Raw genomic sequence first — 24,868 nt, 5'->3', positions numbered from 1 at the left:
TGCATTAGAGTCTTTCTTGGGATGGGGTTTTGCAGTAATCCATTAGGTCTGTCTAGATAAATTGGACCATTGTTGTTACCTTGGACAGTCAGTGATGAGCATCTGTGGGTCTACACCACACAACAGGGTAACAGGATTTATGTCAAGTGGGTCTTCTTAACTACACTCCAGGATGGTGCAGGAATAGTATCTGTAAGTGTGCAACAGGGACATATAGAAGCCAGGGTCTCATGAATACACTTGGGAGAAAATAGGGAGGCAAATTTTAAAACAGGGGCAGAAGGAACACCCATTCAGTGCCTGCCCCACATGTGGCCCATATATATACAGCCACCAAACTAGATAAGATGGATGAAGCAGCAAAGAAGTGCAGGCTGACAGGAACTGGATATAGATCTCTCCTGAGAGACACAGCCAGAATACAGGAAATGCATAGGTGACTGCCAGCAGCAAACCACTGAACTGAAAACGGGGCCCCAGTTGAAGGAATCAGAGAAAGCACTGAAAGAGCTGGAATGGGCTCAAGACCCCATATGAACAACAATGCCAAACAACTAGAGCTCCCAGGGACTAAGCCAATACCTAAAGACTATACTTGGACTGACCCTGGCTTCAAACTCATAGGGACAATGAATAGCCTAGTAAGAGCACCAGTGGAAGGGAAAGCCCTTGATCCTGCCAAGACTGAACCCCCAGTGAATGTTATTGTTGGGGGGAGGGTGGTAATTGGGGGTAGGTTGGCAAGGGGAACACAAATATAGAAAGGGAGGGGGAGGGGTTGGGGGATGTTAGCCCAGAAACCAGGAAGGGGAATAGCAATCGAAATGTAAATAAGAAATAATCAAGTTAATATAGATGAGAAAAATAATAGAAGCCAGATTGTGGTGTTCCTTGTAGAAAGGCTTCAACTCTCTTGTCTGATAGGAGTATAAAATGCTGACACAGAATTAACTACCTTGCTTCTTTCACAGAAGAGGGGCAGCTAATATGGCCTTTAGACAAGTGATCATTCCTGAGGCTACAAGGTCCAGTTGTTTAGAGAGATGCACACAAGGTGTTTTCACGGCCCTAAAATGTTCATGTAAATCCTTCATGCAGTGTCTTTTCATGTGTTTCGTGAAAAAAAAAAAAAGATGGAAACATTCTGAGGAACCTTGAAATTCTAGGAGTTAAACCACAATGAACTATCAAGTATCAAACTCCATACCATCTGTCTCCATGCAGATTAGGTTCTAGTATCCCCATGTGTTCTGGGGTATCTAGGATTTGCTGTTTCTCCAAAACCCTGGTATCCAGGCAGAGCAATACCCACACACACAAATAATCTCTCAAACCTGTCTAGTACCTCCGGAGTTGAGAACAGTAGGATTACATCAACCATTCTATGATACAGGTTCCTTTTGCCTCCCCCAGATTTTTGCCAATATTGTTGTCCTCCTAATATAGAAATGTGAACATTCCTAGCTCACCCTTGCTAGCTAAGTGATTATAACTCTTGGACCAGTGCCTCAGTGTCCCTTGTTCAATTATTTTGAGCTTCAGGAGAGAGGAGGAGGTTATCTCTCTGTTGTAAGGGTGTCAACCTGTGAAACTTCTGAGGCCATCAACAGACAGGACTGAAGAATTTTGAAATCCATGAAAGAATAGGGTCTAAGGTATTTGCCCACTTTAACTCATTCTGAAATGGTCATTCAAATGTTAATTTTATCTCCTTTGCAAAAAGCACCTGAAGAATACATCTTCCAAGAACAAGAAAATCTACATACTTTACTGGAGATTCAGACTTCTGAGTGTATATGAGATCGGAACTATGGGGTTGGTAGTCTCTACCCTCTATTGCCAGTCCCTCATATCTTGGATAGTTCATATGATAAATAGCCCAGTTTCTTCTCAAGTAATGACAACAACTCCAGTGAGACTGTGAGGATATCAGGATGCCCATCTCTTTCAGTTGGTAATATAGACTGTATCTCTCCCTTTGCTTCCAGAGTGTGCATTATTTAATCTACATATGCACAAATGATCTGGTTAGTTGAATAATTATGGGATTATGTTTTAGGGACAGGTATGGGAAGATAGATTCTCCCAATATACCTAGGATTCTTCACTACTAATCTGAAACTACAAGTGTGAGTTTTAGTCCAACTATCTTTTTAATATGTTTCAGGACTTTCACAAAGAAGATATTCTTTTGGTAAACAGAAAAAAGGTTAACTTTTTTAGTATATGTAAGTCGAACTGTGTCTAATTTTTCAAAAAGATGATGGTTGCTTTCTGTTTATGCAAGAGGCCTCTTGCCAGAAGGAAACAGGAAGAAGGGGGGCAATGAGACATGATTAATAACAGGTGAGTTATTATCCCCTTGCCTATGTCAATGGCATGTTTGCTGCTTCAGAGACATTAAGGGAGTTTTCCTTTTGTTACCGTGAATGGTACCTTTTGATCAGGTAATTGTCACAGTACATTATTGAAGACTGAATATGTAGATCCAGTGACCATTATGAAATCAATTGCTTTGTCACAATTTTAGGTTTTACTATAGATTCTTGGAGTACAGTCGCCTGGGTGCCATCACTGTCCTAACTGTAGGACTTGCTGTACCTTTTACTTCCAATTACAGCACTTATTTTCCAATGTTCACTTCATTTTCAAAAGGTATATTGGTCTTTCTCCATGGGTTGCTTGCTCGCTTCTAGCCCTTTTCATGTTTGTTTTAACAGACTTTATTATTATTCAGATTTACTCTTCTGCTTACCACTTATGGCCTTCTTTTTTTTTTTTTTTTGAGTACATTTAGTTTATTGTAAAAAGTGATGGAGGGGGAGAAAATAAATGATACGAAATATTCATAATATTAACATATAAACGTTCCATTATTATTTCACTTTTGGTACATCCACATTGTTTATGTTGTCTACAATGACAACAAAGAAGCAAATTCACAAATCTAATAGCATTAGATATCAGCATTCAGCTTTCATATTCTACATGATCTTTGAAGAATCTGCTCCCATGCTCCTCAAAATCATTTTGTTCACTCCAGTCCCCTGAATGATGAGATCATTCATGGCAATTGTAACAACAGAAGAGTGAGACAAGAAGGAAAAAAAATGCATGACCCCTGTGTTATCCCTTACATCATTGTCCTGGACTCAACAACCTATCACATCCTTCAGCATTTACCATCCATATCAAGTCACACAACTACATTTGAAAGCTGAGGCTATACTTCCCATGTATAAGCAATGATGGCATATGACACAGCCCATCCTTCCATGTGAAAAACATGCAGGTTTACTCCTTTTCTGCATAAAATCACACTCAACAGTTCTTTCCTTAGCTTTTATTTGCCTATGAATTCTTGCTAGGAAAAGACATTAAACTACCACATTCAGCATGCTCCTTTGAGAATTTTGTCTTCCTCTGCAGAATGTTTAAGAAACCTTTTCTATCTTAAAAGTTTGGTCAATAAAATTGCCATTATTCCTTTCATTAAAAATCCCAGTCACCTATTCTTATTATTGTTTATTGCTATTTTTACTATTTTTATTAATACTTATTAGTATATACTTTAGAAGTAAGTCCTACCAAGCTCTTGAAGACTTTTATCCTAACAAGACTTAAAGCTATATGTTATACAACAAGCCATTCCAGGACTTAGCACCTTAAACTACTGAACACTTTCTGACAGCCTCGGGTACAAAGCAGGACAACAACTGTAATGTCTCTACCCCCGTTAGCTTCATCTGTTCTGAGGTCTGTTGCTAAAAGCAATCGGAAGGTCAGACAGGATGCAAGCAGAAGAAAAATAAACTTATTTATTTGACAAAGGAGATTCAGTGACAGTTATCAAAATAAAAACAAAGAAAAACCTGCTTATTCTGCTTCCCAACATAGAGTGGATGGAAAAAAAATGCCTTTTTAAAAATATCATATATGTTTTTAACTTCTTTTTTTTAGCATGCCATTTCTTTTCTTTTCTTTTTTTTTTATTAACTTGAGTATTTCTTATTTACATTTCCAGTGTTATTCCCTTTCCTGGTTTCCGGGCCAACATTCACCTAACTCCTCCCCTCCCCTTCTATATGGGTGTTCCACTCTCCATCCTCACCCATTGCCGCCCTCCCCACAACAATCATATTCACTGGGGGTTCAGTCTTAACAGGACCCAGGACTTCCCCTTACACTGGTGATCTTACTAGGATATTCAATGCTACCTATGAAATGAGATTCCAGGGTCAGTCCATGTATAGTCTTTAGGTAGTGGCTTAGTCCCTGGAAGCTCAGCTTGGTTGGCATTTTTGTTCATATGAGATGTTGAGCCCCTTCAAGCTTTCCAGTTCTTTTTCTGATTCCTTCAACGGGGGTCCTGTTATCAGTTCAGTGGTTTGCTACTGGCCTTAGACTCTGTATTTGCTGTATTCTGGCTGTGTATCTCAGGAGAGATCTGCATCCGCCTCCTGTCGGCCTGCACTTCTTTGCTTCATCCATCTTGTATAATTGGGTAGCTGTATATGTAAGGGCCACATGTAGGGCAGGCTCTGAATGGGTGTTCCTTCTGTGTCTGTTTTAATCTTTTCCTCTCTATTCCCTGCCAAGGGTATTCTTATTCACCTTTTAAAGAAGGAGTGTAGCATTCGCATTTTGATCATCCATCTTGCGTTCCATGTGTTCTATGCATCTAGGGTAATTCAAGCAGTTGTGCTAATAGCCACTTATCATGTGCATGCCATGTGTGTTTTTATGTGATTGGGTTACCTCACTCAGGATGATGTTTTCAAGCTCCAACCATTTGTCTATGAATTTCATAAAGACATTGTTTTTGACATCTGAGTAATACTCCATTGAGTAAATGTACCACATTTTCTGTATCCATTCCTCTGTTGAAGGGCATCTGGGTTCTCTCCAGCTTCTGGCTATTATAAATAAGGGGGTGATGAACATAGTGGAGCATGTGTCTTTTTTATATGTTGGGGCAACTTTTGGGTATATGCCGAAGAGTGGTACAGCTGGATCCTCAGGTAGTTCAATGTGAAATTTTCCTAGGAATCTCCAGACTGATTTCCAGAATGGTTGTACCAGTTTGCACTCCCACCAATAGTGGAGGAGTGTTCCTCTTTCTCCACATCCTCGCCAGCATTTATTTTTACCTGAGTTTTTGATCTTAGCTATTCTCACTGGTATGAGGTGAAATCTCAGGGTTGTTTTGATTTGCATTTCCCTTATGACTTAAGATGTTGAACATTTCTTTAGGTGTTTCTCAGCCATTCGGCATTCCTCAGCTGTGAATTCTTTGTTTAGTTCTGAACCCCATTTTTTAATAGGGTTATTTGTCTAACTTCTTGGGTTTTTTGCATCTTTTTAATATAAGCCCTCTATCTGTTGTTGGATTGGTAAATATCTTTTCCCAATCTCTTGGTTGCCGTTTTATCCTAACCACAGTGTCCTTTCCCTTCCAGAAGCTTTGCAGTTTTATGAGACCCCATTTGTCAATTCTTGATCTTAGAGCATAAACCATTGGTGTTTTGTTCAGGAAATTTTTTCCAGTGCCCATGTGTTTGAGATGCTGGCCTAGTTTTTCTTCTATTAGTTTGACTGTATCTGGTTTGATTTGGAGGTCCTTAATCCACTTGGACTTAAGCGTTGCACACGGTGATAAGCATGGAACGATTTGCACTCTTCTACATGCTGACCTCCAGTTGAACCAGCACCATTTCCTGAAAATGCTCTTTTTTCCATTGAATGGTTTTGGCTCCTTTGTCAAAAGTAAAGTGCCCATAGGTGTGTGGGTTCATTTCTGGGAGCTGCCTTATGTATAATACCCAAGAGCTAGAAGAATCCGTAATGGCATTCATCAGAGGAATGAATACAGAAAATGTAGTACATCTAAACAATTGTGTACTACTCAACTCTTAAAACCAATTATCTCAAGAAAGCCAAAGACAAATGGGATGATCTAGAAAATATCATAATGATTGAGGTTACCCAATCACAAAATGGTATGAAATCACACATTTTATGAAATCACCAAAAGTGTATATTGGCACAAAAGCTAAAATTACCAAAGATGCAGTTCACAGACAACTGGAAGCTCAATAAAATGATACACAAAATGTGCATGATTTAATCCTTTTCAAAAGGTGGACACAATAATATCTATGAATTTCGAGCAGAGACTGAGGAAATCCCATTCAGAGCAGGCCGTACATGTGGCAAAAATATATACACATCAGTCACCAAAACTAGATAAGATTGATGGAGCTAAGAAGTGCATTGTGCCAGGGACTGTATAGAGATCTTTCCTGTGAGACACAGCTAGAGCATATCAAATAAAGAAGGGAATTCTAGAGGCAAATCAGTGAATTGAAAACGGACAGTAGGGGAGTTATAGAAAAAGAGGAGTGGGGCCGGTTAGGGATCATATGTGCAGGTAATAGGGAAAGGAAATAACATTTCAAATGTAAATATAGAAATACCCAATTAAAACAGGAATAAAATTTGCTAAAAAAATAAAAAGAAATAAAGAAATTTAAGAAAAGAACACTGCGAAGTATTCACAGCTATTGACTCAGAAATGTAAAAATCATTTTCATGGAATGATAGTCAGAGTAATACTAATGGAAAGACTGAGATGATGAAGACTCAACTAGAAACACTTCTCTCTCCCAGATATCAGTATCAGACAAAAACTGCACTATAGGCATCCAGAGCATGGTGGAATTTACTCTGAGGCGAGGACTCAATACTTGTCTTTCCATTCTTCCTTAGGACCTTTTTCTTCTTGACAAAAAGAATAAGGCTATGAGATCTCAGCAAAACAACTGTGCCCTGCCCATCACTTGGCTTTGGAATAAAAAAAAATAATGATATAAACTCTTTGACTTCCAGGAATGATATGAACAAGTAAGTCCAGATGCTTCTGAAAGGCTCCCAGCTCCTGATTCCCATATGTGGAAGATTCACATCAAGCCTAACTCTTCAGAGATCCCACTCAATCCCTACTAAGGACTCTGAGCTATCCCAAGGATGATGTACATCTTCCTTTTTTATACAAAGATAGAAGGCCAGCTTCCTTCTCCACTACACTGAAATCTTTATGCTCTTTGTTCTCCCTCCCATATGGCTGTTTACCGTGAATTAGAGGTCAATTATTAAACCCTAGAGGTACTGCAAGAATATCAGAGAGGCAGTTGCAGCCACAACAACACTTGTGATGTCACAGAAGCAGCTAGGGAGTCCAGGTTACAAGAGATACTTGCAGTAGGGCCAAATCATGATGTCACTGTGAACTGCCATGTCCTACCTGCTAAACAGATTTCCCTACATTGACCAGATTTTGAGTGCCCTTTCCAGGTACGTCTCCTGTGACACAGTGGAAACCTTTACATAGTCCATCATTCTAAAACTGTAGAAATCTCTTTTCTTCATTAGTGGTTACATGCTTTGAATGGGGAAAGTTAGCCATGGGTTTGGCATGTGTATAAACGATTTAAGAAAATGGAGTGCAGGAGATTCTTCTAGATAATAATTTTTTCCCAGGTTCATTCCTGTGAAATACATAAAAATTTTGTAGGTTTTCTCTGTTTCCCAAAGGCCAGTATTCTCCCTACAGACCTTTAATTGAATGAATATTGTGTTTCAATTTCTTATTGTACATTCCTTGATAGGGAACTTTATAAATATTCCTGAATGTTTACTCAAAAATTCTGTTTTAAAATTCCATTTTTTGCAATGATTTTGGCCCAATGATAAAGTGAATATAACAGTGTAAATATTGTGTACCTACTTCAAATGATAAACTCCCAAATCCTTATTTTATCCAATAATCACAGACATCAGTAAAGCAAAGGACAATATCAACTCTAGAATGTGGTTCTGTAGTCCCAAAAGATAATCAGATATCTAATATCTCCCTTCCTTATTTCCAAGGTTCTGACATGAGGGTTGAGGGTTTTTTAACCTGATTCTTTGTTCAGGCCAAACATAAGGTTCAGGAGGATGGACAGTGAGAGGAATGTCTTGAGGTCCAGGGAAACTTAACTTCAATAGTTTCATAAGTAGAGAATGGCATCTATTTGGCATTGTCATTTGTGGATTCTACATTCTTGACCCAGTTGTGCATAATCCATGTTAAAATTCCACCAAACCTCATAGGTGTAGGAGACACCAAAATTACATAAGATTGATGAAGGTAAGAGGTTCATGCTGCCAAGAACTGGAGAAAGATCTTTCCAGAGAGTCATAGTTAGAGCATGTTAAATACAGAAGTGAATGTTAGTGGTAAACTGGTGAACAGAAAGCATGTCTCTTCTTGGTAGATATTTAGAAAGGATTACAAGAGCTGAAGGGACTTTCAACCCCATAAAAACAACTATTCCAACAAACCAGAGCTTTCTGACACTAAACCAATATTCAAAATCTGCCCATGGAAAGTCCTATGGCTCCAACAGCATATGTGGCAGAGGATGGATTCCTTGGGCACCAATGGATGTAGAAGCCCTTGGTCCTTCTCAGGTTTGGTTCCCAGTTCAAGGAAATGTCAAGGTGCAGTAAGGAGGGTTGTAAAAGAAGGGGAGTCGGTCCAGTTACGACCTTATGGAGAGGAAATTTGGAAAGAAAATAGCATTTGAAATGTAAATATAGAAATAGCCAATAAAATTAGCAAAAATTTACTAAAAAAATGGAAGAAATGAAAAAAGAAACTGCTAGCCATTCTCACCTATTGATTCAGAAATATAATGAGTAACTGTCAGGGAATGGTAATCAGAATAATAATGGTGAAAAGACTGATATGATTAAGAGTCGACTAGAAGCACTTCTCTCTCCCAGATATCAGTGTCAGACACAAACTGAAGTATAGGTATCCAAAGTGTGGAGGAGTTTACCCTGAGATGAGGACATAGTACTTGTCTTTCACTTCTTCCTTAGGACATTTTTCTTCTGGGCAAAAAGAATAAAAGCCATGAGCTGTCAGGAAAACAACTGTGACCTTCCCAAACTTGGGTTTTGGGATAAAGAAATTAATGATATAAACTCTCTGATTTCCAGGAACTGTAAGAGCAGGAAGTCCAGATGCTTCTGAGAGGACCCCAGCTCCTAATTCCCATTTGTAGACGGCTCAGATCAAGACAATCTCTTCATGAAACAACTCAACACCTACTAAGGACTCAGAGAGCTTTCCCAAGGACCTTTTTTGTACCAAGACAGAAGGTCAGCTTTCTTCTCCCCATCTCTGATATCTTCATCCTATTTGTCCTCCCTCCCAAATGGCTCTTTACACTGAATTATAGGCCAATTAGTAAACCATAGATATATGGAATGAATATCTGAGAGGCAGTTGCTGTCAGGACAACACTTGTGACAACACAGAAGAAGATAGGGCTCTCAAGGATACAAGAGATATATTACGGGGGTACTAAGGATGATGTCACTGAGAACTGCCATGGACTACCTGCTAAACAGATTTCCTTACATTGACCAGATTTGACGGTGCCCTTTCTAGGAGAGTCTACTATGACACAGTGGAAACCTTTTGTACTCCATCTCTCTAACGCTAGAGACTTCTCTTTGTGCATTAGTGTTTACATGGTCTTAATGGACAAAATTAATCGGGACTTGGCATGGGTAGAAAAGATCTAGGAAGATGGAGTGGAGGAGATTCTTCTTGATAATAATTTTGCTCCCTGGTCCATTCCTGTGACATACAGTTCAATTTCCTAGTTTTTCTCTGTTTCCCAAAGGCCATTATTTTCCATACAGACCTTTAATTGAGTGAATATTGTATTTCATTTTCTAATTCTTCATTCCTAGATAGGGCACTTTGATTCATTCCTGAAAGTGTACTCAAAAATTCTCTTTTACAATTGCATTTTTGTAATGATTTTGGCAAAAAAGAGGGCCGAAGTATAGAGTGCAGAGAACAGTGTAAATATTTTGTACCTACTTCAAATGATAAACTCCAAATTCTTATTTTATCCAAAAATTATCATACATCAGTAAATCAAAGACAACATGTACTATACAATTTGTTTCTCTATTCCCATTTGATATCATTTCTGCAATATCTTCCTTCTTGTGTTCCCATGGCCACACTTGAGGTTTTTGGATATTTTACAATGATTCTTTTTTCAGGCCAAACATAAGACTTAGGTGGATGGGCAGGGAAAGAAATGTTTTGAGTTCAACTGAAACCTAATTTCAATAAGTTCATAAGGACAGGAGGGAACTTTGCATCTGTAGATTCTACATTCTTGTTCTAGATGCGCAGAATCAATGGTAAATTCCATCTAACCTCACATAGGAGCCAATATATATATGATAGATAGATAGATAGATAGATAGATAGATAGATAGATAGATAGATAGATAGATAGATAGAGATAGATAGATAGATAGATAGATAGATAGATAGATAGATCGGCCACCAAAATTAGATAAGATTGTTGAAGTTAAGAAGTGCATTCTGCCAGGAAGAGGATATAGACATTTCCTGAGAAACACAGCTAGAATATGTCAATTACATAAGTGAATGCTTGTGGCAAACCAGTTACTTGTAAATGGAACTCTTGTTGATAACTTTTGAGAAAGGATTACAAGAGGTAAAGGGGTTTGCAAACCCATAAGAAAAACAATGTCAATGAACCAGAGCTTTCTAGTACTAGACCAATATTCAACGAATGTACATGGACATACCTATGGCTCCTACTGCATATTTAGTACCAGATGGCCTTCTTGGGAACCAACAGAAGTAGAAGCTCTTGGTCCTCCCTATATTTGATTCACAGTTCATGGGAATGCAAAGGGGTAGTAAGGGGATTATAGTAGAATGGGAGGTGGACTGGTTAGGGATCTTAGAGACAGGAAATTGGAAAAGGAATAACATTTGTAATGTAAATATAGAAATATCAAATTTAAAAAAGCTATATATTTTGCTAAAAAAGAAAAAAATGAAAGAAATAAAAGAAAAGAAAACTGCCAATTAATTACACCCTTTGACTCAGAAATCTAAAGGGTCACTGTCAGGGAATGGTAGTCAGAGTAATACTAGTTCAAAGACGAAGATGGTGAAATCTCAAATAGAAGCAATTTTCTCTCCCAGATATCAGTGTCAGACACAATCTGCACTCTAGGAATCCAAAGCACGGAGTAATTTACTCTGAGCTGAGGACACAATACTTGTCTTTCCCTTCTTCCTTAGGACCAAAACCATCAGCTTTAAAGAAAACTGTGCCCTTCCCAACACTTGGCTTTGGAAAAAAGACATGAATGATATAAATTCTCCGACTTCCAGGAACCATAACTAGCAGGGAAGTCCAGATGCATCTGAGAGGCTCCCATCTCCTTATTACCATATTTGGAAGGCTCCAATCAATACTATCTTTTCAGCAAACCTTCTCAACCACTACCCAGAAATGACTGAGATTTCCCATGGACCACATATTTCTTTTTTTTTATAACAAAGCAGAAGGCCAGCTTCCTTCTTCCCATCTTTGATCACTTCATCCTCTTTTTTCTCCTTCCCAAAGGCTGTTTATGCTGAATTAGAGGCCAAATAGTAAACCCTAGAGGTACTGAAGGACTACTGGAGAGGCAACTTCTGTCAGGACAACACTTGTTACATCACAGAAGAAACTAGGGATCTCCAGGATACAACAGATTTTTTTAGATAGGCCTAATGGTGATGTCACTGAGAATTGCCATGGCCTACCTGCTAAAGTGTTTTCCTTTCAATGACCAGATTCGAGGGTGCCCTTGCAAGGTTTGTCTCCTGTGAAACAATGGAAACCTTTTCATACTACATGTCTTTAAAGCTAGAAACTTCTCTTTATTTCCTTAGTGGTTACATGCTCTGAAAGGAAAAGATAATCAGGAGCTTTGCATGGGTAGAAAAGATCTCGGAACATGGAGTGGAAGAGATTCCTCTGGATAATAATTTTATTACCAGGTCCATTACTATGACATACAGTTCAATATCCTAGGTTATCTCTGTTTCCCAAAGGCCAGCATTTTCCCTACAATCCTTTAATTGAATTCATATTTCATTACAGTTTCTCATTGTACATTCCTTGATAGGTGACTTTATATATTCCTGAATGTGAAGTGAAAAATTCTGTTTTCCAATTTCATGTTTTTTTGCAATGATTTTGGCAACCCAAGGGTCCCACCTAACGTTGAATATAAAAATGTAAATATTATGTACCTACTTCCAATGATGAACTTCCAAATCCTTAGTTTATCCAAAAATTTCCAGACATCAGAAAAGCTAAGGAAAACATGAAATATAGAATATGGTTCAGTAGTCTCATTAGACATCAGTTCTTTAATATCTAACTTCCTGTTCCTCTAGGACCAGACGTGAAGGTTTTCGAGGTTTTACCATGGTTGTTACTTCAGGACAAACATAAAATTCAGGAGGATGTGCAGGGAGATGAATGGCTTAATGTCCAGGGAAACTTCAACTTCAATAGGTTCATAAGAACAAGAGGGAGGTGTTTGGAATTGCCATTTGTGGATTCTACATTCTTGACCTAGGTGTACATAATCCATGTGAAAATTCCACCTAACCTCATAGCTGTAGGAGCCACCAAATGTATAGTTGGAACCAGATGTACATCTTTCCTGAGAGACACAGCTTGAGCAAGTCAAATACAGAAGAGAATGCTACTGGCAAACCAGTGAACCAAAAATGGATCTCTTGTTGGTAGTTTTTGAGAAAGAATTACAAGAGCTTAAGGGGATTTCAATTCCATAAGAACAACAATGCCAGTGAACCAGAGCTTTCTGGTACTAAACCAATATTCAAAGACTGTACTTGGACAGACCTATGTGTCCAACTGCATATGTAGCAGTGGATGGCCTTGTTGGGAACCAATGGAAGGAGAAGTTCCTGGTCCAACCTAGGTTTAACTCTCAGTTCAAGGTAATATCAAGGTTCACTAAGTTAGGTTATAGAAGAATGTTAGGGGGACTAGTTACGGGTCTTATGGACATGAAACTGGGAAAGAAAATCAAATTTGAAATTCAAATATAGAAATATCCAAATAAAAAAAGCAATAAAATTTGCTAAAAATTAAAAAAAATGAAATAAATTAAAGAAAAGACATCTGTCAGCTAATTACACATATTGACTCAGAAATCTAAAGGGTAACTATCAGGAAATGGTAATCAGAGTAATACTAGTGGAAAGACTGAGATGATGAAGTCTCAACTAGAAGCTCTTCTCTCCCAAATATCAGTGTCAGACACAAACTGCACTATAGGTATCCAAAGCATGGAGGCGTTTACACTGAGCTGAGGAGACAATACTTGTCTATCCTTTGTTTCTTCGGACCTTTTTCTTCAGGGCAAAAAGAGTGAAAGCCATGAGCTCTCACTAGAACAACTGTGCCCTTCCCAACAACTGACTTTTGGAATGAAGAAAATGATTATATAAACTCTCTGAATTCCAGAAACCATATCAAGCAGGGAAGTCCAGATGATAATGAGAGAATCCCAGCTCTGGATTCCCATGTGTGTAAGGCTCAGATCAAGGCTATCTCTTCAGATACAACACTCAACGCCTACCCAAGACTCACTGAGCTTTCCCATGGACCATTTATTTCTTCCTTTTTTTATACAAAGAGAGAAGGCCAGCTTCCTTCTCTTTTATCTCCCTAACAAATGGCTGTTTAGCCAGAATAAGAGGTCAATGAGTTAACCCTAGAGGTCCTCAAAGAATATCCAAGAGGCAGTTGCTGTCACCATGACACTTGTGACATCACAGAAAAGCTAGAGCTCTTCAGGATACAAGAGATATTTCAGGGAGGACCTAATGATGATGTCACTGAGAACTGCCATGATCTAACTGTTGAACAGCTTTCTTTACATTGACCAGATTTGAGGGTTCCCTTTCCAAGAGTGTCTCTTGTGACACACTGGAAACCTTTAAATACTATATATCTCTAATGCTGGAGACTTTTCTTTGCTTCATTAGTACGTACATGTTCGGAATAGAGAATGTTGGTCAGGGGCTTGGCATGGGTATAAAGATCTAGGAACATGGGGTGGAGGAGATTATTCTGGATAATAATTCCACTCCCAGTTCCATTCCTGTGACATACAGTTCAAGTTCCTAGGTTTTCTCTATTTCCCAAAGTCCAATATTTTCCTTCCAGACATTTAGGTGAATGAATATTGTATTACATTTTTTTATTGTACATTCTTTGAAAGGAGACTTTATATATATTACTGAATGTGTACTCAAATATTCTGTTTTCCAATTTTAATTTTTGCAATGATATTGGCAACAAAGTTGGCCCAGCTAAAGCATGAATATAACAGTATAAATATTGTATACCTACTTCAAATGATAATCTCTCAAATCCTTAATTTAAGCAAAAATTACCAGCCATCAGTAAAGCAAAGGACAATATGGACTTTAGAATGCGGTTCAGATTTTCTTTTAGGCTTGAAAAATTTTGCGAAGAAGGTTTTGTGGGTGTATTTGTGTCTTTATCCCTCCATTGCTGGTCTTTCCAGTCAATGGGATTTGGCCTCTTAATGTTTCATATCACCAATGTACGTCACAGCTTAGGTCACCCCATTGATTCGTGGGTACCTCCATTATACCAGGTCTCTTTCTCTTCCTGGAGGTTTCTCCCACCTCCTCATCTCTTAAAGTTCAAGATTTCCTTTCTTTCTCATGACTATCGGGTCCTATCTCCTGTCCCTTCACACACAGGATCCATTCTCCTCTTCCTTCCATCTCTCATCTAGTTCCTTTCCTCAATCGGCCTCCTAGACTATTTTATTCCCCATTCTAAGTGAGAGTCAATCTTATGCACTTTGGCCATTCTTCTTGTTTATCTTCTTTGTACCTTTAAGCTTTGTGGAGGATGTCCTGTAGTTTATGGATAATATTACTTATAATTGAGCAATTTCAACAACCCTCTTGATCATATTTTACAGTAGTATGTTAAAATTGAAAATTATAATTTAGTATGAGTGAATGTCATGAGGACCAAATTTAAGTAAAAAGAAACTTAAAACAAGATCAAATCACAGATTTTAAAAATTGACCTAATAATAAAAATTCTCTACTATCATAAGGAATTATTATATCACAGGCAATTTTTAAGTGGTACCATAAATTTGGCAGACAAATGATGTTTTTAACAAGTAATTATGGATAATATGACTAAGATCAAATAAGATAAATATATTATTTTCATTCTGATATCACTTCCTGGCATTTTTCCTCAAACATGATGTTTATAGCATTGAACATTATGGTATTAGTTTTAAATTTTAATATTTATTTTAACCTAACCTATAAAGTAACAGGTTGCCATATGTTATGTTTGTAGACAATCACCCTCATCCTCGCTTCCTCAGTTCTTTGTTTCCGCCTGCCCTATGTCCCTCACCACTTATACTAGTCTCTCTTCATTATTCTTACTTCTAGATTCATATCCCACATGCTCAATATCTTCCATACCACACTGTTTAAAACCCTACTCTCTAATCTCTGTGACGTATACCAGTTAAATGAACTCAAACCACCCACAACTTCACATAAATACAAGTATATTAAAAGGAGATTCTTTGATCTCTTTGAAAAAGAACACATGGTATTTGCCTTTCTAAGTCTTTGTTACCTTACTCGGTTTAGTTTTCCTAGGGAGAATGAAGTACCATTGTGTATATTGTCACATTATTATATATCTATGTATCAATGAATATTCATTATGATTCTCAATAAAAGAGCAATAGATTTATTTTTGAAAAACGATGAGAAAGCTCAGATAGAAAAGTCAAGAAACTAAGAAACTAAGAAACTAAGAAACTAAGAAAATTTCAAAGATAAATATGACGAACATATTTGTGTTTATATTAACTGGAGCAGTGTGTGTTAAAGTTAATAAAGGATGTGGTATTTATAATATTTTTATACTAATAAAATGTAGAATATTCAATAATTTAGAGAATACTTATAAAATTGTTCATCACTAAGTTATATTTCCACTAAAACTGTAATCTTTTTATAAACTATTTTACATATATATATATATGTATATGTATATATATATATTTTACCTTCAAAATAAAGAATATTAAGAAGTTAGTCATAAAATTCAATAACAACACCAAAGACGAATTATATGAATAACCAACAGAATAGGAGATATTGCAAACCTCTCCAGTTAAATTAAGAGACTTAGAAAAGTGATAGCATTTTAATAGAAAGGCACATGGGAAACAAGATACAATAAAATCCTGAAACTATACTAAGATGGTTACTATTCATTCCTATGTGCTAAGATTTCATCAACAAGCATGGTACATGAAGATAATGTATATGTCAGAAAAATTAATTCATGTTTAACATAGTAACTTTCTTCATAAAACCCAAGCAGACACTTCTCTTTTTTGTTGCTTAAAAAGTATGTACAAAGCACGGCTTTTGATTATAACACTAATATTTCAAAACTATCATTAAATATGCAAAGATCTTAACACAAAACCCATAGTTTTCATAGCAACCATACAAACTTAAGAAGGAAAAGAAAACATTTTTAAGTACATAGATATGCGTAATGAAGTCCCCACCTTACCAGTAACAGATGGGTCAAATTTATTGTTCTATGTATTACATAGAATACTCTATCCCAGTTCATTGTTCCTTAGCATATGTTTTTCCTCATCTTTCTCTGTTACTTATCTTCTGAAAGCAGGTGGTATTTCTCATAAAATTAGTTCAAATCATCCAATCTTCACTCCAACAAAAAGAAGGTGTTGACATTAGAGGAAAACCAATCAAAGGTTCTCATTTTTTATTGTGCAAAATTTTATGTATGATTTTGTATGCTTAATATGCTTCTACACCTTAGTGATGACAATTCAAAATTGGCATGAAATCCATCATTCTTAATTCACAATGTAAATGCCCTTTAGCTAATCACAGAAAAGCCTTCAAAGTGTATTTACATAGGATTGTTTAGTAAAAATTCAACTTATAGTTTAAGGGGAATAGTGATGTAAAACATCTTTTCTTACATTTTCGTTGCCTTCACATTATTTTATAGCTAAGAGATTTCATTAGAATCAAGAAAGAATTGTTAACATCTTACTAAAATAAAATGAGAATTTTCTCTGTATAATACAGAACTTATTCTTGAAAATTTTTGTGACACTGTTTTTTTTATATCCCTGGCAGTACCAGAACTCACTATCTCTTTCACCTATTCTCTCTCTCTCTCTCTCTCTCTCTCTCTCTCTCTCTCTCTCTCTCTCTCTCTCTCTCTCTGTAGACCAAGCTGGCCTTGAACTTAGAGTTATGCCTGCTTCTGCTACCCAGTGCTAATATTAAAGGCCTGTGCCACCACACTCCGTGCTTTTCTACATCTTTAACAAGCTCTTGTCTGATTATATTCCAAATCTTATGAAGTTAGCTCCCTAAAGTACCTAGAAGAAATTCAGTATCAAAAATATATTTTGCACACCTAAATCCCTACTCCCGAGTTGCTGATTGATCTGCACACGTAGCAAGCTCTCTGAAGGAACTGAAAGCCACAAATTTTTGCTTTCATTACAGGAATAAAGAAAAGGCCTGTTCACTGCACAATGTCATGATATCACGGAACAATTCTTCCAACACTACAAAGTGAAATCTTATATTGACTCCTGTACCTGAAGCCACAGTTTCTTTCCTTCTATTTAGTTGTGCTCATTGTCACCACCATTTCATTATAACCAGGTTTAACCCAAAGGTATTCTCTGCCCCAAGAATTCATTTCTACTATATTGACATATTCAGTCATGTTCAGTTAAATTTAAGCACTGACCACACCAAAGTGAGGATTTATATAATATCCAACAGAAACATAGGAAGAAATGCTACAAAAATAAATTTATACTGAATAAATAATCAAAATGTGTTTTATTTGTTGTAACACAACATCTATCCATTTTCATTGTATTGATTGGTTCTGGGTATATTCACAAGCCAAGAAAATTGTATTTAAGCCCGGAAAAAACCTTTGAGATTTAGTTCTCTCTTTTATATAGACTATGAAGACTAAACTTAGATATCAATGCTTAATAGAAAGCAATTTTACATGTTGTGTCATTTCACTGTTTCTCAGATTTTTTTGTATAATTGAAAGTGTATAGCTAAATCTTGTATTTTAATATTTTTCCCACTTCATTTCAATTTCTACTTTAACTCTGAGTAATAAGTCCAAATGGGATCTGATTACACATATTGGCCCCGTACGATTTTTTTAAAAATTATAAGGTAAAGTTTTATATGCTAGAAAGTACACTTTTGAGAGTACATTACACTGGAAATTTAGTTCATCCTTTTTCATTAGTTTTGTCTGAAAGACTATTATTTACAAATTTGTTTTAAATTTTTAGAAGTATTGTGTGTGTTTGTTTGTTTGTCTGTGAGTATGCCTGTTTGAGTATACATACATACATACATGTATATCTTTGACAATTCAAATATAATAAGACCAGAGAAAGTAGCTTGAGTGTTATTGATAATTTATGGACACTGAATTTTTGTATATGCTGTATATGTAACCTTGAAAATATGTACTGTATATTTTTTCAAAAGCATTGTTTAAATATGTATACTACATGAAGCACACTAATTGCAGTTTTAGCCTTTTCCACACTAATTTTATCTCTTTAGATGTCTAGAAAGAAATACACAGAAGCATGAATCATCTCTTAACTCCAAATGTAGGTAGACTCTATGATATATTTTGCTTTTTTACATGATTGCTCAACTTCAGTTCATAAATTATATATTTAATTTGCTCTATTTATGTTACAAAGGTGTGGCACATTGCTTTTGTAATGTGTGGCACATTGTATATATGTATTCATTGATAACTTCCTTCTTTCAACAAACATTAAGAATAATTGATTTATAAACATTATTACAAAATCTAAGATCATTCAGTTTCTTCCATATTCAAATACCAAAATGCATAAATATAGAAAGAATTTCCTGATTTTGACTATTAACAGAAATATTTGATGTACCATTCCTATAAACAAATTTTGATATATCCATTAAAATTTCTTCAATGAGTAGTTTATATAATAATGAAGGTAAGTATAGACATATTGTTAGAATATTTGAATCACAAATGATGTCAGTATTTTACATAGCCAAATATGCATAAACATGTAATTTTACACCTGAATTCCATAAACGTGCATTTATATATTTCCACTCAAAATCAGCTGGGTCCAACTTACACGCATTCTCACAATTATACTCTTACACACACACATATGCATTCATTCTTGTAATTACATATTTAAACAGACATCCTTACTTTCATATGCATAGGGAGCAAGAGACCAAGCACCAGTGCAGAATGATGAGGTCCAATCTTTATAACATAAAGAAAAAAATCACTTCGACCCTTTTAATGCTAAGTGAATTAAACCCAAGTGTGTAAGAGAAAAGCCTTGTTCCTTTTGATAAGAGTAAGCATGCATTGCTATTAAGAAATGACCTGTTCTGTCCCATGGTAAGGAGAAACCTGCCTGCACCTTCTGTTCTTTCCAGCTTCTTCTCTTTTCCTCTTCTCCTCTGTAATTCTGCAGATTGCCCTCTTATGTTACTTATAATATCTACATTATTCCTCTCTACATTTCTTCTCAGCCCAGATATTTTTGGCTCAGTTCTACTAAGCTCAGTTCTCCTTAACTCAAAGCTGACTTTTCAGCTCTGTCCATCTCCAGGTCAGTCCACCTGTCTCTGTCCTTCCAGTTCAGTCCTTCTCTCTCAGTCCTTCTGTGTGACTTCTCTTTCTCCTCAGAACTTAAACATCTTTAAGAATATATGATCCCATATTACAATGTTCATCACAAGTTCATATGAAAGATCAAGCATAAATTGAAACATAATTTACAACCGAGAATTTTTACATCAATATCCATCAAGAGTGATTATCTGGCGAAACATTCATCACCTGTGTCAGCTCCACAGGCTCACTGAAGATCCAAAACCATAGTTGTTAGTGATGTTATATATAGATAAACCCAGTTAATATCTTATATTAACTGTCCTTGCACCTGCAACAAATCGTTTGTTTTCTTTTTATGACTCTTGATAACTGTATTGCAACATCATGGAATGTGTTCTTAGTAGGAGAAAGTCTGTTTACTATCTCAGAAAAATTAACTGTTGACACCAGGGACACCGGCAGAATTGTCACTGCAATTTTGACTATTAGAAAGGGACTTATACGGGTTCGGGGTTTAGCTCAGTGGTAGAGCACTTGCCTAGCGAGCGAAAGGCCCTGGGTTCAGTCCCAGCTCTGAAAAAAAGAAAAAGAAAAAAAATATAGAGACTTATAGCAGTCCCACTATAATAGAGATTAATAACCATTGATATAATTTTAGGAATTATTGTAGAATCATTATTAAGACTAAAGAATTCATCTATTTGCCTGTATAGTATCACTACAGACAGTAAAACTTCGTATGACTGCAGAGATCTGCTCCAAAGGGGTGTGCTATTACTCAATGATTGTTATATATGTCTAATAATAACAACAGGAATAGCATTTAATAGCGTAAACTTTCCCAAAATGAATCCCTTACAACTTTGCTTAATAAGGGAGAACCAGTTGTAGATTATAAAATAATCCGAAGCTGTGTATCTCAGGATGATCACCTGCTAGTTATTAGCCTGTCCTGTTATGGGTCCTGACACTTTCTTCTCAGTCTTACATGGTACCTTCTCAAAAACTGACAATCTGATCCGTCATAAAACAGGCCTCAAGAGATACAAGATGTTTGAATTAATCCCATGCATCCTATGAGATCACTACAGACTAAGAATGGTATTCAATAACAACAAAAACAACCATAGTCCCACATATACATGGTAGCTGAAGAATGATTTACTCGATGAGAACTTGTTCAAGGAAGAAATAAAGAAAAAAAATTAAAGACATTTCAGATTTTAATGAAAATGAAGGCATAACTTGGGAACACAAAAAAGCAATGCAAGAGGAAAACTCATAGCTCTGAGAGCCTCCACAAACAAACAGAAGCTATGATACACTAGCAGTTTGATAGAACACCTGAAATCTCAGAACCAATAAAAATCCAAAGACTAGACAGCAGGAAATAATCAAACTCAGGACTGAAATCAACCAAGTAGAAATGAAAGGAATTATATAAAGAATCAACAAAACCAGGAGCTGGCTCTTCGAAAAATCCAGAAATAGGTAAATCCCTTATATTCAAATTAAAAATAACAAAATCAGAAATGAAATAGAGATATAACCAAAGAAAGTGAGGAAACTCAAAAAATTATCAGATCCTTCTATAAAAGCCTATACTTAACAAGTGGGAATGTAAGGATTCAATGGATAAATTTCTAGAGAGATATAAGGTACCAAAGTTGAATCAGAATCAGATAAACCACCTAAATTCTCCCATAACTTGTAAAGTAGTAGAAGCAGTCATTAAATGTCTCCCAACCAAAAGATCCCAGGACCAGAAAGGATTAGTACAGAATTCTCTCAGACCTTCATAGAATACCTAATACCAATATTCTCCAAACTATTCCACAAGCTTGAAATAGAAGGAACACTACGCAATTCCTTCTCTGATGCCACAATTATGCTTACAACTAAAGCAAACAAAGACCGAAAAAAGAAAGAGAATTTCAGACCAATTTATTCATGAATATCCCTGCAAAAATTCTCAGTAAATTTCTTGCTAGTCAAATCCAAGAACACATGAAAACAATGATCCATCATGATCAAGTAGGCTTCATCCCAGAGATACAGGGATGGTTCAATATACAGAACCTGATCACTAATCAAACTAATCCCACTATAAAAACAAATTCAAAGAAAACAAAACAAGCAATCATTTCATTAGATGCTGAGAAAGCATTTTACAGAACGTAGCCCTTCATGTTACAAGTCTTGGAAAGATCAGAAATTCAAGGACCATACTGAACTCAATAAAAGCAATATACTGCAAACCAGAGGCCAATATCAAACTAAATGGAGAAAAACTTAATGCAATCCCACTACAATCAGGAACTAGACAATGATAACCACTCTCTCCCTACCTTTTCAATATAGTATTCAAAGCCCTAGCCAGAGTAAACAGAAAACAAATGGATGTAAAGGGATACATATTGCAAAGGAAATTTTCAAAATGTCACTATATGCAGATGTTGTGACCCGACAATTTCCACCAGTGAATTTCTAAGCAGATAAACAGCTATAGCAGAGTGGAAGAGTTTAAAATTGATTCAAACAAATCAGTATCCTGCCTCTGCTCAAAAGAGAAATAGGCTGAGAAAGAAATTACAGAAATGACACCCTTGACAATAGTGAAAAAGCTTATAAAATACCTCTGTGTGACTCTAACCAAGCAAATGAAAGATATACATGACAAGAACACAACTGTATGAAAAAAATAAATTGAAGAAGATCTCAGAAATTAGAAAGATCTCCCATGTTCATGTATTGGCAGGTTTAATATTGTAAAAATGGCCATCTTGCCAAAAGCAACCTACAGATTCAATGCAATCTCCATCAACATTACAACTGATTTCTTCACAGACATAAAAATGGCAGTTTGCAAATTTATATGGAATAAAAAAAATCCCAGGATAGAGAAAACTATTCTTAAAAATAAAATCATTTGGGGAAATCACTATCCCTGAGCTCAAGTTGTATTACAGAGCAATGGTGAGGAAAAACTGTATTGTATTGGTATTGAGACAGTCAGGTATAACAATGGAATAGAATGTAAGACCCAAAAATGAACCCACACAGCTATGGCCACTTGATAATTAACAAAGGATCTAAAACGATACAGTGGAAAAAAAAGATAGCATTTTTTAAAAATTGTGCTGTTTCAACTGAAGGGCAGAAGGTAGAAGAATGCAAATCAATCCATTCTTATCTCCTTGTACAAAGCTCAAGTAAAACTGGATTAAAGAACTCCAAATAATACCAGATACACTGAAACTAATTGATAAAAAGCAGGGGAAAGCCTCAAACAGATTGGTACTGGGGAAAATTTCCTCAATAGAACACCAAAGGCTTTTGTTCTAAGATCAAAAATTGAAAAATGAAACTTCATAAAATTTCAAAGTTTCTCTAAGACAAAGAACACTGTTATTACTTCCATACAGCAACTAACAGATTGGGAAAAGATCTTTACCAATCCTATATCCGATGGAGTGCTAATATCCAATATATACAAAAAAACTCAATAAGCTATCCTCCGGAAAATCAAATAACCCTATTTAATACTGGGCTACAGTTCTAAACAAAAATTCTCAACTGATGAATATTGAATGGATGAGAAGCACCTAAAAATGTTCAACATCCTTACTCATTGGGGAAATGCAAATCAAAACAATCGTGAAATTCTACCTCATACCAGTCAGAATGGCTAAGTCAAAAAAGTCAGGTGACAACAGTCTCTGTCAAGGATGTGGAGAGAAAGGAACACCCTTTCACTGTGGAAATTACAAGCTCTTAAAATCACCCTGGAATCCAGGCTGGAGCTTCTTCAGAAAATTGAACATAGTATTTACTACCTGAGGATCCAGCTGTACCATTGGATGGCATATACCCAAAACTTGCTCCAACCTACAACAAGGACACATGCTCCACTATGTTCAGAGCAGCCTTATTTATAACAGACAGAAGCTGGAAAGAACCCAGATGTCCCTCAAAAGAGGAACAGATTGATATAATGTGGTACATTTACACAATGGTGTGGTATGCGGCTATTAAAAAGAATGACTTCATGAAATTCATAGGGAAATGGATGAAACTAGAAAATATAATCCTGAGTGACATAACAAAAACACAAATAAATGCACATAGCATGCCCTCACTAGTAAGTGAATATTAGCCCAAGAGCTCATAATATCCACCATAAACTCATATGCACTCTGAAGCTTAACAAGAAAGGACAAAGGGGGATTGCTTCATTAACAATTAGAAGGGGGAAGAAAATTTTCATGGGAGTCAGATGGAGGAATCACCCTGTGTGAGAGAGGGGAGTGAAATAGAAAAATAGGAGATCAGGATAAGATGTTGGAAGAAACAGGGAAAAAAACAGAGGACCAGGAAAATTAGTATAGAGAGAAGGAACAGTTGAGGATGGGGGTAACCTCTAGGATAAACCAGATACTAGGAATGCGACAGGTTCCCTGGACCCAATACTGATTACATTGGCCAACATCAACAATAACACTGAAATTAACATGAAGACACCACCTCCAGTAGATAGACATGGCCCCCAGTGTAAGGATGGGACCACTCACCCATCTCAAATATATTCAGAGTTATCCTGTCTAATGGAAATGCAGAGGGGAAAGTGGGGCAGAGGCTGAAAGAAAGGCCATCCAGAGATCTGCAGACACCAACCTGGACACTGTTGCTGCTGCTGATATGTGCTTGCAAACAGGAGTCTGATATGCCTGTCCTCTGAGAGGCTTTGCCAACACCTGACTGAGACAGATGCAGATATTCACAGCTAACCATTGAACTGAACCTAGACATCCTAATGGAAGATGTAGGGGAAGGGCTGAAGGGGCTGAAGGGGATTGTTATTAGAGATAGAACAACGATATCAATTAACCAGACCCCTCAGGGAACCCATGGACCTAACCACCAACCATTGAATATACATGTTCTGGTACCCTACAAATGTAGCAGAGAATTGCCTCATCTCACATCAGTGGAAGGGGAAGCAGTTGGTCCTTAGTAGCTTGATGTCCCAGAGAAGAGCGAATCTAGAGGGGTGAGGTAAGAACGACTGGGGGTGTTGGGGACACACGCTCTTAGAGACAAAGAGGAAGAGTATGTGGTGG

The 24,868-nt window shown here is 36.6% G+C and overlaps 1 long non-coding RNA gene across 2 annotated transcripts in view; it reads right to left on the bottom strand.

Moving 5' to 3' along the window:
- LOC134484377 (uncharacterized) overlaps window positions 1–24,868 on the bottom strand; it is an 84,317-nt gene that overhangs the window by 39,168 nt on the left and 20,281 nt on the right. The window contains exon 3 of one of the 2 annotated variants that reach the window (XR_010061790.1): window positions 12,038–12,262. The exons of the other annotated variant lie outside the window; for it this stretch is intronic. This is a non-coding gene — a long non-coding RNA (uncharacterized LOC134484377). Of the gene's footprint in view, window positions 1–12,037; window positions 12,263–24,868 lie in introns of those variants that run through there. 2 annotated transcript variants of the gene reach the window in all.

This window comes from Rattus norvegicus, chromosome Y, assembly GCF_036323735.1.
Source record: "Rattus norvegicus strain BN/NHsdMcwi chromosome Y, GRCr8, whole genome shotgun sequence".
NCBI classification, from domain to species: Eukaryota; Metazoa; Chordata; class Mammalia; order Rodentia; family Muridae; genus Rattus; species Rattus norvegicus.
Note: the sequence above shows the minus strand (reverse complement) of the source record. Positions and strands in the feature narration are given on the sequence as shown.